Raw genomic sequence first — 15,883 nt, 5'->3', positions numbered from 1 at the left:
GAGTCTTCACCACTGGACCACCAGGGAAGTCCCAGGAATAGAACTTTTAAAGGAGAAGGTATAAACCCCTGGGTTATATGAACTGGAGATTTTTAGTAAGAAGTCAATAGATCTTTTGTTAGGCACATTTTATGTTAGGCTGTCTCCCTGCACAGGACGCAGGCGCCTTGAAAATGGAAATCACATCCCTCTATAGTACGTCCCTCTTCTTTCTGCTTTGCAGTTTGCTGCTCCACTTGTTCAACCCCACCTAGTAATAACCTATACTTCCCTTGTTCCTGTTTTCCCATCTGGAAAACAGACAAAAGGCAACCAAACAACGCAAAGGTCTCAACAAATAAGGGATACCCAAAACCAGAGATGGCCAGAACTTCTGTATCCCTCATGAAACCTAGCCCGGTGTTCAATACTTAGGTATCATTAATACATGCGTGTTGACTGAAACAGTTGAAACGCAATTCTTCCACTTCCCAGTTTAGTTTTAGTCCTCATACAAAACCTGATCATCAAATTCCTTAATGCTAGGAATCACAGTGAAAAATAATTTCTCAACTGACTTCTGTCAGATGAGTGAGAACTAAGGTTAATTCAGTGTATCTGAAGCATAGAAAGTGAGGGCAAACGTGGCACAAGATGGGGCTAGAGAAGCAGAGAGGATTCTAGAGCACGCAGAGTCTTAAAGGCCACCAGTGTGTTTTCTATTCTCAAAACAATGTTTGTGAGCGATGTTTATGAGCAATGTTCCAACTTGCTTTGAAGCTTTCTTGTGTGAAGAATGGATTGGAGGGAAACAAGATATATGGACACTAGTTAGGACCTAATCGCAACAGACAGGCAAGTTCAGTATTAGGATGTTGAGGGAGAGCTGACAGATTCCAAAGAAATTCAGGAGATAAACTGAAGCGGGCTTCATGGGGTATGAGATGGAGGAAAGGAAGGTCTTAGGGAATTAAAGGGTTTACTGCACACATGAGCAGAGTCTCAAAATTAATCATTTGAACGTACAGAGGGGGATCGATCTCCCAAATGACACCGGTTAGGAAGCAACGGTACGCCCTGTAGAATTCCTAGAGACAGCACAAATCAACTGTTTCGATGGAAAATTCGGCGGGACCCTTGATTTCCATGGGAATATAGAGAAAAGAGACACTGATCTGGCTTGCAGGTATTTAGGAAGTTGTTAGCCTGACATCACATACTAGTCTCATGTAAGTAGGCCGTCTGAAGTATGAAGCTTAGGGGAAAAACCTTGAAGAAAACTTAAAAGCTTAAGCCACACCTCTATACTACACCACCTTTCACAGTTTCTTCTCAGATAAGCAGCATCCCCATCAGTGAAGAAACTCACATCCCATAATAGGAACAACAGGCCTAAAAATTAAATGTGTGTCTTTGGAGGTCCCATCTATGCGATATCTTCCTGGTACCAGAAAAGTCCCCAGGAAGATCGATCTTTGCACCCCTGAAAGCTTACCACCAAGGAAAATGACTAGGTCCATAGATTTCCTCCCTCAAACCAGCCTACCTCACACATAAATCACTAGCAACTCAGCCCTTAACTCACATTATCACAGTCACAAGAGTGGTTAGGGAGAAAAGCACTAACCAGGGGAACTAACACAGAGGCAATCCAGGCCAAGCTGGGCTGGTGGCAGATATCTGCTCCTTACGCTCGGGTGCATAATGCGACTCACCACAATGCCTTTTTCACAGACCCTTTTTAAAGTTTCTCCACAAAATCCAACAGCTCAAGTTAGCTCATGACGCTTCAAGGTAAACAATCGTCAAGAGAAAAACATGCAATATGTCTTACAATGTTGGATTCCTTACAAATAGGACAAGGAAATAACCATGTAGACAAAACCAGAGCATTTGAAAACATCTGCGTTCTACAAACATACCAGTGAATGCTATAAATAAGGTAATATGACATAAAACAAAATGAAAACTAGATGTGAGACTGTTCTCTTCAGTGTACAGACTTCATGGCAGTTGCTGCACGATCTAGCTACTTATATCTACAACTCTCTGTTCTGTTAATACAAAATGAGGCCCAAGTGTGTCAACTTGTTTCCCACAGAAACCAAAAAACCTACATGCATCTCTTTTCTCCGGTGCCCTTTCACCTTACCTGCTCCCAGTTCTCCACCAATGTCCTCCTCTTTCTCTAATTATTCTCCTCTTCATTGTGCTTGGCCTTGCACCCAAGCATGCAAGACAGAGAGTCCTAGAGGTCCGAGATTCTAGAGGGGCTGTTTGCAAGGGGGAGGAGATTACGGTAACTGCCACACTGTATATACTTCTGTGCAAAGAAAGAGGGACAGTGTTCAGAATGTCTCTCACATATAAAAAGAGCTGGATGGCAGGATACCTGTGTGGCCCAAGGAACTAGAGCTAGCAAATCATGGGCAAAACAATTGCAACCAAAGGCTGGAAGAGGAAAGGTCTGCAACCAGCTCTGTCTCCTGGCTCTCTGGTATTTGCTGCCAATGGGCAGAGTCTATTTCGTGAAGCATCAAGCACTGAAAAGAAGACTCCTGCTGCTGGAAGTTGACAGAAAGGAACATCCAATGCAAGATCAAGGCTTGTCCTAGAAGCAATGCCCATAATGGAAGAAAAAAAAAAAAAAAAAAGAAAGCGGAAGAGAAATGTTAAGTCGCAAGTCCAACCTGGCCCCCAGCCTAGCCCAGCCCAAGGAAGGTAGGAGTCAAGGAGAAGAAACTAAAAGAGAAGAGCCTTGGACCACAACATTCTCCACAGGGTACACTCAACAAACTTCACCCTGCTCTTTAACCAAGTTACAACTGTAATAGTTCAAACTACATGGCTCTTTCCTTCCTAAGGATACTAGTTAAATAAGATCTATATAGCTCTAAGTATATGATACATAAAATAGAATACTCTGTAGAATATAAGTAACTGTTAGTTAATTATATTAATGAACGTCTGTAAGAAATGTTGCAATGATTTCCCTAATGGAAGAGCCTGGGGGAGGTAAATCTGTCTTCTAGGATTTCCTCCCCAGAGCTCAGAAATTGAGGGGTTGTTTTAGCTCTCCTACGCTCTCTTCACCCAAGCCCGCCCTCCTGTTGGGGATCGGACCTCCCTATTGGCTAGCTCATACCTTTCAACTGCCTGCTTTGTGACATCACTCTCCTACCAAACCTACTACCACTTGGTAGAGGTCTTGGGGTTTCCGTGGAGCCGTTTGGACCAGTAACCAGTGACCTTTGTACTGGACACGTGCGCCGTTCAGCTGCAGCCACTCAGACATCCTCTAGTGTTGTCTCCTCATCCCTTGTACCTGCAGTTGATGTCTCCTCTTCTCTGACCATGTCAGGTAAGAAAAGAAACTTTGGAAAGTTTTGCGTTCGATTTCTTGTGCCCCTAAATTGAGGAGGAGATTCAAAATAGCGTGGAATAATGAGGGAAAGTATTGAACTACAAGTCTGGAGACCTAATTTCAGTTTTGACTTTGACGTTTACTGTCTGTGTGACTTTGGACAAATCACTGACTGCCTCACAAAGCCTGCTGCTTTCCTTATCTGTTACGTTAGGATACCACATTGGGTTGATCACTCTGATCCCCTTCTTTTCCAATATTGAGCCTTAAAGGGTACCCATGTAGAAAATGAAATCAGAGACTTCTCAAAAGAGTGTTTCAACAGAAACATAGAAAAGCCAGGTGACACAGAAAACTAGCGATATATACCAAGATGTTTCATCTCCAATGGTCTCCCTCCACTAGTATTTCGACTAGTTGAAAAGAGAGAATAGGGAGAGAGGATGGAGAGTACTGGGCTATATAGGGAGGCACAGAGTCAAACGTAAGCAAGTTTAGGATTGTTTTCATTAGCACAGGCCAACAGGAACCAAGAGATGGGAAAAAAATATAAGAATGAAGAGGGAAAGCATAGAGGAGCTCTCAAGAAAGAGGCAGTTTGCCATGGAATGTTGACGGGAGCCAAAGATTTTAAATTAAAGCAGAAACAGCACAGAGGGAAATCTGCTCAGAGCAGGGCAAAACAAAGCTGATGGTAGCAAATCCTTACATTAACAGACTAAGAAGGAAAGTAAGGCCAGAACAGGGGATCACCAGGAAAGGCAGCCTATCAGAAAAGTCATACTCCGTTTTCTTTCTTTTATTGCCTCTCTGAATACAGCTGGCACTTGACAGTTTGGAATAGAAACATTTTAGAAGTATGTTTTAGAAATGATGCTTCCTAGAAACCAGAAACCAAAGTGGTTATCTAGGGGGCTGCTTTTCAGTGTTCTATTCTTTCTAATTTTTAAACTAGGTAGACATTTGACCAATTAAACATTTTAAATGATATCTTCTACATTGAATCAGAAGGACTATTTCCTTTGTGTGATATGTAGCTTCTAAGGCAAGGTTGCTTTTCAATTTTTACAGTTATTTCCTTCCTAACACAGAGAGCACATTGATCAACAGCCATCGTTCGCTTGTAGATCTTAGCTACCGGAGAAGAAAAAGAAAAAGTCAAGCCCCACATCTCTAATTCCCCATTTAGGGAATTCCCTGGCGGTCCAGCGCTTAGGACTCGGTGCTTTCACGGCCAGGGCCACGCGGCGCGGCAAAAGAAAAAAAGAAAACACAAACATCCACATTTATCTAAAACAATGTTGTGGAGTCCTTTGGATTTTCTTACATTTGAAAATCTTTTTTAATTGGATTCTAGGGATGATGGTTTTTTGAGGTCTTGGGATGTCATCTTCTTGGATGTGGAAGATGATTCTAAGTTCTAGGATAAATACAAAAACCTTCTTGATACTTTTTAAGCTTCCTTTCTGCTTATTATATGAGTTATATTCATGGACAGATATATTTCTCCTAGGCTTAATACCTGTTACTTGCTGGGTAAAAATATGAATGAGCACAATAATGAAACTCTTTTACACTTACTATTTTGCTGTCTGCTTTGTACCGGTTTTCATTGAAATACTTGTCTATATATGTTGTGGCTACCTATACATTCACATTTGTTGCATTCTGTTGCTTGTTGTGCATTTTTTACTGATTTATCGTCTCTGTCTGTATGCATTGGCTAGGAATTCATTCACCTCTATCACCTCCATCGTGTTTTTTGGTTAATAGTATTCACTAAAATAGAGTGGGCAAAATTCACTTTCATAATATTGCATGTATGGTACAGAATGTCATTTGTTAGTAAATTCATTAGGCTTTGATACTTGCCCACATACCCCAGTTTTCATTAATATCTATGGATTTCTTTTTCGTTACGTAACATGTTTTTCATGATTTTTCTTTGTCTTTCTAGAACTTATTGTATCTTCCTCCATATAAATCATACGCAATAGATCAGCTTATTCATCTATTAATTATTACTGCTATTATTATTGGTGGTGGTGTTATAACCACTTTATAGATGAGTAATCTGAAGTAATCAGATAACTTTTCTCTTTCCAAAAGCACTTAAGAAATCCACTTTCGGGTAATCATTTTGAGGTAGGATGAGAAACCAGGCTTGAAGAGGGCAAAAATGACTCTTTCAGTTCACCAGTTGGACTGAGCTATATATACGTCAACTCTAGGTAATAGCGTGGGAACTGCACAAGCAAAGGGAGACACTGAAGATGACAATGGTAATGGCCGTACTGTTTTCTAATGGACAAAAAAAATGCTTATATTATAAGTTCTATTTCTCCTGCTTTCTGGCACTATCATGCTCAGAGTGGAGTCCTGGCAAGGAAGTCAGGATACTTAGGTTCTGAAACCTGGTAATGACACTAACATAATGAGAGAACCTGAACAAGTCAACCCGACCTCTCTGAGCCTCAGTTTCCTTACTCGTGAAATGAGACTGAAAAAAGAGAAAGTTCTCTAAGGGCCTCCTAGTTCTAAAATGCTTCCAGTCTAGGAAATAGCATAGAAGTCAATACGAGTGCAGGCTGAAGGGAAAGACAGGGCAGGGAGAAGGTTGCTTCCAGCCTAGAGAACAATGTCTGAACCATACCACTTGGCTCTTCTGCCCATCTGTGCCCAAGATGGGAGCACAGGCAGTTAATACAGAAGAGTGGAAAACTGCTCAGTCCTTATAGCCATCATTAACTGTCTGATTTTGGGTTTCTCAGGAAGGGTCGATAGTAGAGGTGTCCTGAGAGCAAGAACCTTAAGATAATGCTGTTCCTCAAACGTAGTGAGAATTTCTCAACCTCCCTGAGTTTTTCATGACCCTCTTGTTCTTACAGAAAATTTCCAAAATCCATCTCTACTTGGAACTCTAAATTCTCTGCAGCATTCTCTTCCTGTGGTGAGCAATGCAACTTCCCTAACACGAAGTGTCTGCAACTTCTCCAGAGTCTCTGCCCCTGCCGTCAGTTCGGCATCGGCTACCGGTACCTCTTTCCAGACACTCATGGGTAGTGCCTACCTTTACCAACATTCCAGCACGACTATGTTATCTGGAGTTACTGACCACAGCCAGATCTCCACTTCAGCTCCTTCCTATCCAGGTGTTCTTGAGTGGGACATCACAGGAAGCACTGAAAAGAATTCCTCTTCACTCGGAGACTTTACTCTGGCACTCACTGACCGGCACCCAGCTGCTTCCTCCATGTTTATGGCAGCCCAGGATGATAAAACTTCAGACGCCAATAACATGGTCCCTCTATATCCATCACTTTCTGCCAGGCTTGCTCAGGGAGCACCATCTCAGATTCCAAATCAGGGGCATAGCCGCCTGTCACTTCCCTACCAGGAAGGAAGCCAGGTATATTACTATAACCAAGGCACACTGGGGTCTTCACTGTATGGAGAACTTGGCTCCTGCCCGCAATCCTATGGCTCCGCGTCATACACAGGAAGTAGGGCCTCTGCGCAACCAGAAATGGGAATGGGACTGAAGGAGATTCAGCCCACAAATATCCGACCACCAGCTTCCACCTCTGCAATCTGCCACCCTGTGTCTGCTCAACGCATCACAGAAACAAGTTTTCAAGGTGAGTATACAAACGGCAGAGAAAGTTGAAGAATGAGGTCGGCATTCACAAATGGGGTCAAATCGACAGCTGGGAAGGGGTGTAGAGACAGGTAGAATTTAGATCCTGAGCCTTTAGTAACCACTACCTTCGCTCAGTGCCCTCTGTTTTTAGACTCTATATAAGAACACCTAGGGCTTCCCTGGTGGCGCCGTGGTTAAGAATCCGCCTGCCAATGCAATGCGGGGGACACGGGTTCGAGCCCTGGTCTGGGAAGATCCCACATGCCGTGGAGCAACTAAGCCCATGTGCCACAACGACTGAGCCTGCATTCTAGAGCCCGTGAGCCGCAACTACCGAAGCCCACGCGCCTAGAGCGCATGCTCCGCAACAAGAGAAGCCCGCACACCGCAACCAAGAGTAGACCCCGCTAGCCGCAACTAGAGAAAGCCCGTGCACAGCAATGAAGACCCTGTGCAGCCAAAAAAATAAATACGTAGAATAAATAAGTTCAAACAATCAATCAATAAATAAACGTAAATTAAAAAAAACAAAAAAACAAAAAGAACACCTAATGCAGGTGGGAAGGTGGCAGGGACACTGTAAAGGTCATCTATGCTACATGTACAAGAACCCCGAGAGCACACCAATAGGTACCACATTTTTCACTGCTGTAGCCGAGCATTCCCCCTGTACTACCACACTGTAGCACTCCCTTCCCTCGTCTACTGCTACAGTCTCTTTGGAAGGTGTCTCAGAACTCTTGTTATGAGAGTGCCAGTTGAAGTGTCCTCACTTCCGTCATTTATACCAGGATTTAAGACCTTGTGGTCCGAGATCCTGTCCAGAGAGCAAGCAGGCTAAGACTCTGTCTTTGTTTCTGTATTTCATCAGAAAGGGCTCTACCCCCTCTCCTAGTTCATGGTGTGAAGTGTTCTTAGCCTCTCGGGAAAGTGGGGAGAATTGAAAGGACTCTATATGAGAATGCTAGGCTTTGTAAAACATTTCAGTTGTTTAAAAAGAAGACTCATTTTGTATTGGACTTACAACAGTCCTATGAGATACAAAGAGAGCCAAGGATCAGTGACATGAAATGATCACCAGTTAAGCATTACAACAGTCACCGCTTACCTCGTAGCATAGGGCACTGTCCATGATCCTTAAGAAGAGTTAGTAGAAATGCCTTGCCCATCTTGCCCCTGAACCCCTTGAAAGGTACACGACTGCTGTGTTGGTGTTTAGGGGGAGCATCTCATTTACCAGGGACTGACTTCTCCCTTGATCCCTTTGTAGTGATGGAGCCTTCCCTGGTGATGAAAAATTCCCTGGGATTGCAACCTCCAAGCCAGATGTTTTGTGTGACACAAACTCAAGAACTCCCCAAGTCCTGCAGTAGCAGAAACAGTCACATACTTGAGAGTAACCCACCATCTGAACTTGGGGACATTTCAGTGACAGCTCCAGTCCAGAGTGCCAGGCGTCTCCTGGCCCTGCCTCCAGCTCCAAGCCAGGGACAAACAGAGAGTAAGAACGTGGAGGATATCAAAACCAAGCTGTCAAAGCCTCTGGAGGCCTACCAGATCCCAATAGAAAACCAAGATCCTCCACTACTCCCTTTGGGAATCCCTGATATTCCCCAGCCGCTGGCCTGCACCGATCCCCTCAGCCAAGAGGAGCAGCCTGGTTCTGAAAATGCTGATCTGGGAGAGAACAGCCTGAGTCGTCAGGACCTAGGGACACTTGAAAATGGGACTGAACCTAGCAGTGGTCTTGCAGACATTACTACACTGGCGGAGGATATTCACCTTCCCCAGCTCTTTAATTCTTGGAAAGATCTTGATCGATCCCAAGGTCCCAACGTGATCAAAGCTGAAGACACCAGAGCCATTAAGGTGAATCAGGTGCAGGAAAAGCCAAGTGTCGTAAAGGTTCCCTCTGATCAACCCAGGAAGAACAAACAGAAAGCCTCTGAGCCTATCGGTGGTGCTCCCAAGGCCAAAATCCAGCCAAAGGATCCAGAGTGCCTGTTAGGGGGAGAAGCGGTTATATGCACTGCTGCAGTCAGTGACAGGGCTCCTGCGAACACGGCCAAGCACTCTCAAGGCAAACCTCAGAAAGCTGCATCCGGAAAGATCAGCAAAACTGAGAGCCATGGGCAGGAAAAGACCAAAAGGACCAGAGGAAGAAACAAGGCTGAAGAGAACAAGCAGTCAGGGAACAAAGTCAAGGCAGAAGACAAGCCAGCAATCCCCAACACGAAGCGAAAGGAACACCAAACTGAGCTTCGCCAAGAGAGCTTTCAAAAGCCTCGAACCTCCCTTGGCGTGCGCATGCTGGAGTCTGTGAAGGTTCTTCATGCGCTGGGGAAGAAGAATGAGACGAAAACTGGGCTCTCTTCCTGTCGGCTCTTGGGAAATTCAAGCAACCCCAAAGACCCCCAGCCACCCCCAGCGATCCAGCCACGGCGGCATACCCCACGTGAGGGTAAGAGGCCTGAGAAAACGCAAGTCCAAGCCCAGAAACCAGACAGCAGTGCTGAAACAGAGTGTCCATCTCCATCCCAGTGTGAGCGGCCTCCTCCTGGGAAGGTCAAGTTGATACCTCTGCCTTTTTCTGCCTGGGACAAGCCTCAAGCTCGACCCGCTCCTCGGAGGCCACAGTCTCTGGCCTCACATCGGCCTGCTGTGGCTTACCGTGCCCAGCCTGGTTCTACTGACTCAGCTCAACCTGCTGCAGTCAATTCATCCCAGCCAGCTCCTGCCTCTTTGCCAGGTCCCGCCAAACCAGCTCAGCCAACTGTGGCCAACCCAACCCAACCGGCTTGGACCAACCATACCCAGCCTCGTGTCCCTCAGCCTGCTGCTCCTAGGCCTGCACCCTACAAAACTTCATCTGGCGCTTCTCTCCAGCGCGAGCCTGTTCCCCCTGCTGTGACTAAGCGCCAGTCCCCACCCAAGCTCCAAACCCAACTTCTACTCCAAGACTTCAGCAAGCAACGAGTTCCATGGAGGGAACCCAACGTGCCTGAGCCAGTCATGTCAAAGCCCATCGAACAAGAGCAGAGGCCAGAGCGAGAGGCCATGAAGAGGCGGGCTCAACAACAACGGGAGAATGCTGCCAGATACACCTCTTCGGGGAAGCTGCAATTTTTCACCCAGAGGGACAAAGAAATGGAAATTGCTGACTACTACGGATACGTCAGGTGACAGCTGCTAGGATTCTTGCTGCCACCTTGGCTACCAGCGGTTCTTCCATACATAGGTAAGATAGGTATAGAACCGAATAAGTAAATGGAATAGAATTAATAGATGAGTAATAAACCTTTCGAATTTTGAGATGCTGCTAACTGGGGCGTGAGAAAGGAAGGCCTGAAAGTTGGATGGGAGAATGAAGGAAAGGGGTAAAAACTGAGGAAAGAGGAAGGAACTTGGCCCAGGGCTAGGAAGGCCAAAAGAGACGTATGGATTTAGGAAAGGAAGCAGGAGTGAGGATGAAATGGCAGAAGTAAAAAGCAGGGTCAGGGGTCTGGGTTGAAAGAACACAATTGGAGTAGAGTTGAAGGTGACAGGAGATGAGTCTAGGTTTACTAGGAGAAATAGAAACAAAGTCTCTCGGGGAGGTTGGCCTTAAGTCTCACAACCACCAGATAGGTATTTCAGAAAACAAGAGGTTCACGACACATCTCTGAAAGGTTTGAGTTGCCTTATTCAGGTGTGATTATAGTGGGGGAATAGGCAAATCTACCAGAGAAGTAGCTAGGGCTCAGAGTCCTCCTAGGGGCAGCTGACGACAGGGCCAGAGCCAAGGGAACTGCTGCATCAGGAGGCCCACGAACAAATCAGGGGCATAGCCGCCTGTCACTTCCCTACCAGGAAGGAAGCCAGGTATATTACTATAACCAAGGCACACTGGGGTCTTCACTGTATGGAGAACTTGGCTCCTGCCCGCAATCCTATGGCTCCGCGTCATACACAGGAAGTAGGGCCTCTGCGCAACCAGAAATGGGAATGGGACTGAAGGAGATTCAGCCCGCAAATATCCGACCACCAGCTTCCACCTCTGCAATCTGCCACCCTGTGTCTGCTCAACGCATCACAGAAACAAGTTTTCAAGGTGAGTATACAAACGGCAGAGCAAGTTGAAGAATGAGGTCGGCATTCACAAACGGGGTCAAATCGACAGCTGGGAAGGGGTGTAGAGACAGGTAGAATTTAGATCCTGAGCCTTTAATAATCACTACCTTCTCTCAGTGCTCTCTGTTTTTAGACTCTATGTAAGAACAGCTAGGGCTTCCCTGGTGGCGCCTGCCAATGCAGGGGACACGGCTTCGAGCCCCGGTCTGCGAAGATCCCACATGCCGTGCTGCAACTAAGCGCATGTGCCACAACGACTGAGCCTGCATTCCAGAGCACGTGAGCCGCAACTACCGAAGCCCACGCGCCTACAGCCCATGCTCCGCAACAAGAGAGGCCACCGCGATGAGAAGCCCGCACACCGCAACCAAGAGTAGACCCCGCTAGCCGCAACTAGAGAAAGCCCGTGCACAGCAATGAGGACCCAGTGCAGCCAAAAAAATAAATACGTAGAATAAATAAGTTCAATCAATCAATCAATCAATAAACGTAAATTAAAAACAAACAAACAAACAAAAAAACAGAACACCTAATGCAGGTGGGAAGGTGGGAGGGACACTGTAAAGGTCATCTATGCTACATGTACAAGAACCCCGAGAGCACACCAATAGGTACCACATTTTTCACTGCTGTAGCCGAGCATTCCCCCTGTACTACCACACTGTAGCACTCCCTTCCCTCGTCTACCGCTACAGTCTCTTTGGAAGGTGTTTCAGAACTCTTGTTATGAGAGTGCCAGTTGAACTGTCCTCACTTCCGTCATTTATACCAGGATTTAAGACCTTGTGGTCCGAGATCCTGTCCAGAGAGCAAGCAGGCTAAGACTCTGTCTTTGTTTCTATATTTCATCAGAAAGGGCTCTACCCCCTCTCCTAGTTCATGGTGTGAAGTGTTCTTAGCCTCTCGGGAAAGTGGGGAGAATTCAAAGGACTCTCTATGAGAATGCTAGGCTTTGTAAAACATTTCAGTTTTTTAAAAAGAAGACTCATTTTGTATTGGACTTACAACAGTCCTATGAGATACAAAGAGAGCCAAGGATCAGTGACATGAAATGATCACCAGTAAGAATTACAACAGTCACCGCTTACCTCGTAGCATAGGGCACACTGTCCATGATCCTTAAGAAGAGTTAGTAGAAATGCCTTGCCCATCTTGCCCCTGAACCCCTTGAAAGGTACACGACTGCTGTGTTGGTGTTTAGGGGGAGCATCTCACTTACCCGGGACTGACTTCAACCTTGATTCCTCTGTAGTGATGGAGACTTCCCCGCTGATGAAAAATTCCCTGGGATTGCAACCTCCAAGCCAGACCGCTTTCCTATGGAATGACAGAGAACTTCAGAGAACTTGTCAAGATGAAACACCAGTCAGTCTGCGGGAGAAAGGGAAGAAGAGAACGATGGAAATCGTTTCTGGGAAACTATTTTTACATTATGTTTTGTTTGTTCCTGGTAAATAAACTGAAATCTTCTTAACATTCAAACAAAATCTAAACCACTAAATTCAACAACACAGGAGTATAACTTTTGAAAAAAATTTCTTTGGCTGCGCAGCATGTGGGATCTTAGCTCCCCAACCAGGGATTGAACCCACGCCTGCTGCATTGGAAGCGCAGAGTCTTCACCACTGGACCACCAGGGAAGTCCCAGGAATAGAACTTTTAAAGGAGAAGGTATAAACCCCTGGGTTATATGAACTGGAGATTTTTAGTAAGAAGTCAATAGATCTTTTGTTAGGCACATTTTATGTTAGGCTGTCTCCCTGCACAGGACGCAGGCGCCTTGAAAATGGAAATCACATCCCTCTATAGTACGTCCCTCTTCTTTCTGCTTTGCAGTTTGCTGCTCCACTTGTTCAACCCCACCTAGTAATAACCTATACTTCCCTTGTTCCTGTTTTCCCATCTGGAAAACAGACAAAAGGCAACCAAACAACGCAAAGGTCTCAACAAATAAGGGATACCCAAAACCAGAGATGGCCAGAACTTCTGTATCCCTCATGAAACCTAGCCCGGTGTTCAATACTTAGGTATCATTAATACATGCGTGTTGACTGAAACAGTTGAAACGCAATTCTTCCACTTCCCAGTTTAGTTTTAGTCCTCATACAAAACCTGATCATCAAATTCCTTAATGCTAGGAATCACAGTGAAAAATAATTTCTCAACTGACTTCTGTCAGATGAGTGAGAACTAAGGTTAATTCAGTGTATCTGAAGCATAGAAAGTGAGGGCAAACGTGGCACAAGATGGGGCTAGAGAAGCAGAGAGGATTCTAGAGCACGCAGAGTCTTAAAGGCCACCAGTGTGTTTTCTATTCTCAAAACAATGTTTGTGAGCGATGTTTATGAGCAATGTTCCAACTTGCTTTGAAGCTTTCTTGTGTGAAGAATGGATTGGAGGGAAACAAGATATATGGACACTAGTTAGGACCTAATCGCAACAGACAGGCAAGTTCAGTATTAGGATGTTGAGGGAGAGCTGACAGATTCCAAAGAAATTCAGGAGATAAACTGAAGCGGGCTTCATGGGGTATGAGATGGAGGAAAGGAAGGTCTTAGGGAATTAAAGGGTTTACTGCACACATGAGCAGAGTCTCAAAATTAATCATTTGAACGTACAGAGGGGGATCGATCTCCCAAATGACACCGGTTAGGAAGCAACGGTACGCCCTGTAGAATTCCTAGAGACAGCACAAATCAACTGTTTCGATGGAAAATTCGGCGGGACCCTTGATTTCCATGGGAATATAGAGAAAAGAGACACTGATCTGGCTTGCAGGTATTTAGGAAGTTGTTAGCCTGACATCACATACTAGTCTCATGTAAGTAGGCCGTCTGAAGTATGAAGCTTAGGGGAAAAACCTTGAAGAAAACTTAAAAGCTTAAGCCACACCTCTATACTACACCACCTTTCACAGTTTCTTCTCAGATAAGCAGCATCCCCATCAGTGAAGAAACTCACATCCCATAATAGGAACAACAGGCCTAAAAATTAAATGTGTGTCTTTGGAGGTCCCATCTATGCGATATCTTCCTGGTACCAGAAAAGTCCCCAGGAAGATCGATCTTTGCACCCCTGAAAGCTTACCACCAAGGAAAATGACTAGGTCCATAGATTTCCTCCCTCAAACCAGCCTACCTCACACATAAATCACTAGCAACTCAGCCCTTAACTCACATTATCACAGTCACAAGAGTGGTTAGGGAGAAAAGCACTAACCAGGGGAACTAACACAGAGGCAATCCAGGCCAAGCTGGGCTGGTGGCAGATATCTGCTCCTTACGCTCGGGTGCATAATGCGACTCACCACAATGCCTTTTTCACAGACCCTTTTTAAAGTTTCTCCACAAAATCCAACAGCTCAAGTTAGCTCATGACGCTTCAAGGTAAACAATCGTCAAGAGAAAAACATGCAATATGTCTTACAATGTTGGATTCCTTACAAATAGGACAAGGAAATAACCATGTAGACAAAACCAGAGCATTTGAAAACATCTGCGTTCTACAAACATACCAGTGAATGCTATAAATAAGGTAATATGACATAAAACAAAATGAAAACTAGATGTGAGACTGTTCTCTTCAGTGTACAGACTTCATGGCAGTTGCTGCACGATCTAGCTACTTATATCTACAACTCTCTGTTCTGTTAATACAAAATGAGGCCCAAGTGTGTCAACTTGTTTCCCACAGAAACCAAAAAACCTACATGCATCTCTTTTCTCCGGTGCCCTTTCACCTTACCTGCTCCCAGTTCTCCACCAATGTCCTCCTCTTTCTCTAATTATTCTCCTCTTCATTGTGCTTGGCCTTGCACCCAAGCATGCAAGACAGAGAGTCCTAGAGGTCCGAGATTCTAGAGGGGCTGTTTGCAAGGGGGAGGAGATTACGGTAACTGCCACACTGTATATACTTCTGTGCAAAGAAAGAGGGACAGTGTTCAGAATGTCTCTCACATATAAAAAGAGCTGGATGGCAGGATACCTGTGTGGCCCAAGGAACTAGAGCTAGCAAATCATGGGCAAAACAATTGCAACCAAAGGCTGGAAGAGGAAAGGTCTGCAACCAGCTCTGTCTCCTGGCTCTCTGGTATTTGCTGCCAATGGGCAGAGTCTATTTCGTGAAGCATCAAGCACTGAAAAGAAGACTCCTGCTGCTGGAAGTTGACAGGAAGGAACATCCAATGCAAGATCAAGGCTTGTCCTAGAAGCAATGCCCATAATGGAAGAAAAAAAAAAAAAAAAAAGAAAGCGGAAGAGAAATGTTAAGTCGCAAGTCCAACCTGGCCCCCAGCCTAGCCCAGCCCAAGGAAGGTAGGAGTCAAGGAGAAGAAACTAAAAGAGAAGAGCCTTGGACCACAACATTCTCCACAGGGTACACTCAACAAACTTCACCCTGCTCTTTAACCAAGTTACAACTGTAATAGTTCAAACTACATGGCTCTTTCCTTCCTAAGGATACTAGTTAAATAAGATCTATATAGCTCTAAGTATATGATACATAAAATAGAATACTCTGTAGAATATAAGTAACTGTTAGTTAATTATATTAATGAACGTCTGTAAGAAATGTTGCAATGATTTCCCTAATGGAAGAGCCTGGGGGAGGTAAATCTGTCTTCTAGGATTTCCTCCCCAGAGCTCAGAAATTGAGGGGTTGTTTTAGCTCTCCTACGCTCTCTTCACCCAAGCCCGCCCTCCTGTTGGGGATCGGACCTCCCTATTGGCTAGCTCATACCTTTCAACTGCCTGCTTTGTGACATCACTCTCCTACCAAACCTACTACCACTT

This window comes from Balaenoptera physalus (assembly GCF_965194825.1).
Source record: "Balaenoptera physalus genome assembly, contig: HAP1_SCAFFOLD_1458, whole genome shotgun sequence".
Classification (NCBI taxonomy): Eukaryota; Metazoa; Chordata; class Mammalia; order Artiodactyla; family Balaenopteridae; genus Balaenoptera; species Balaenoptera physalus.
Note: the sequence above shows the minus strand (reverse complement) of the source record.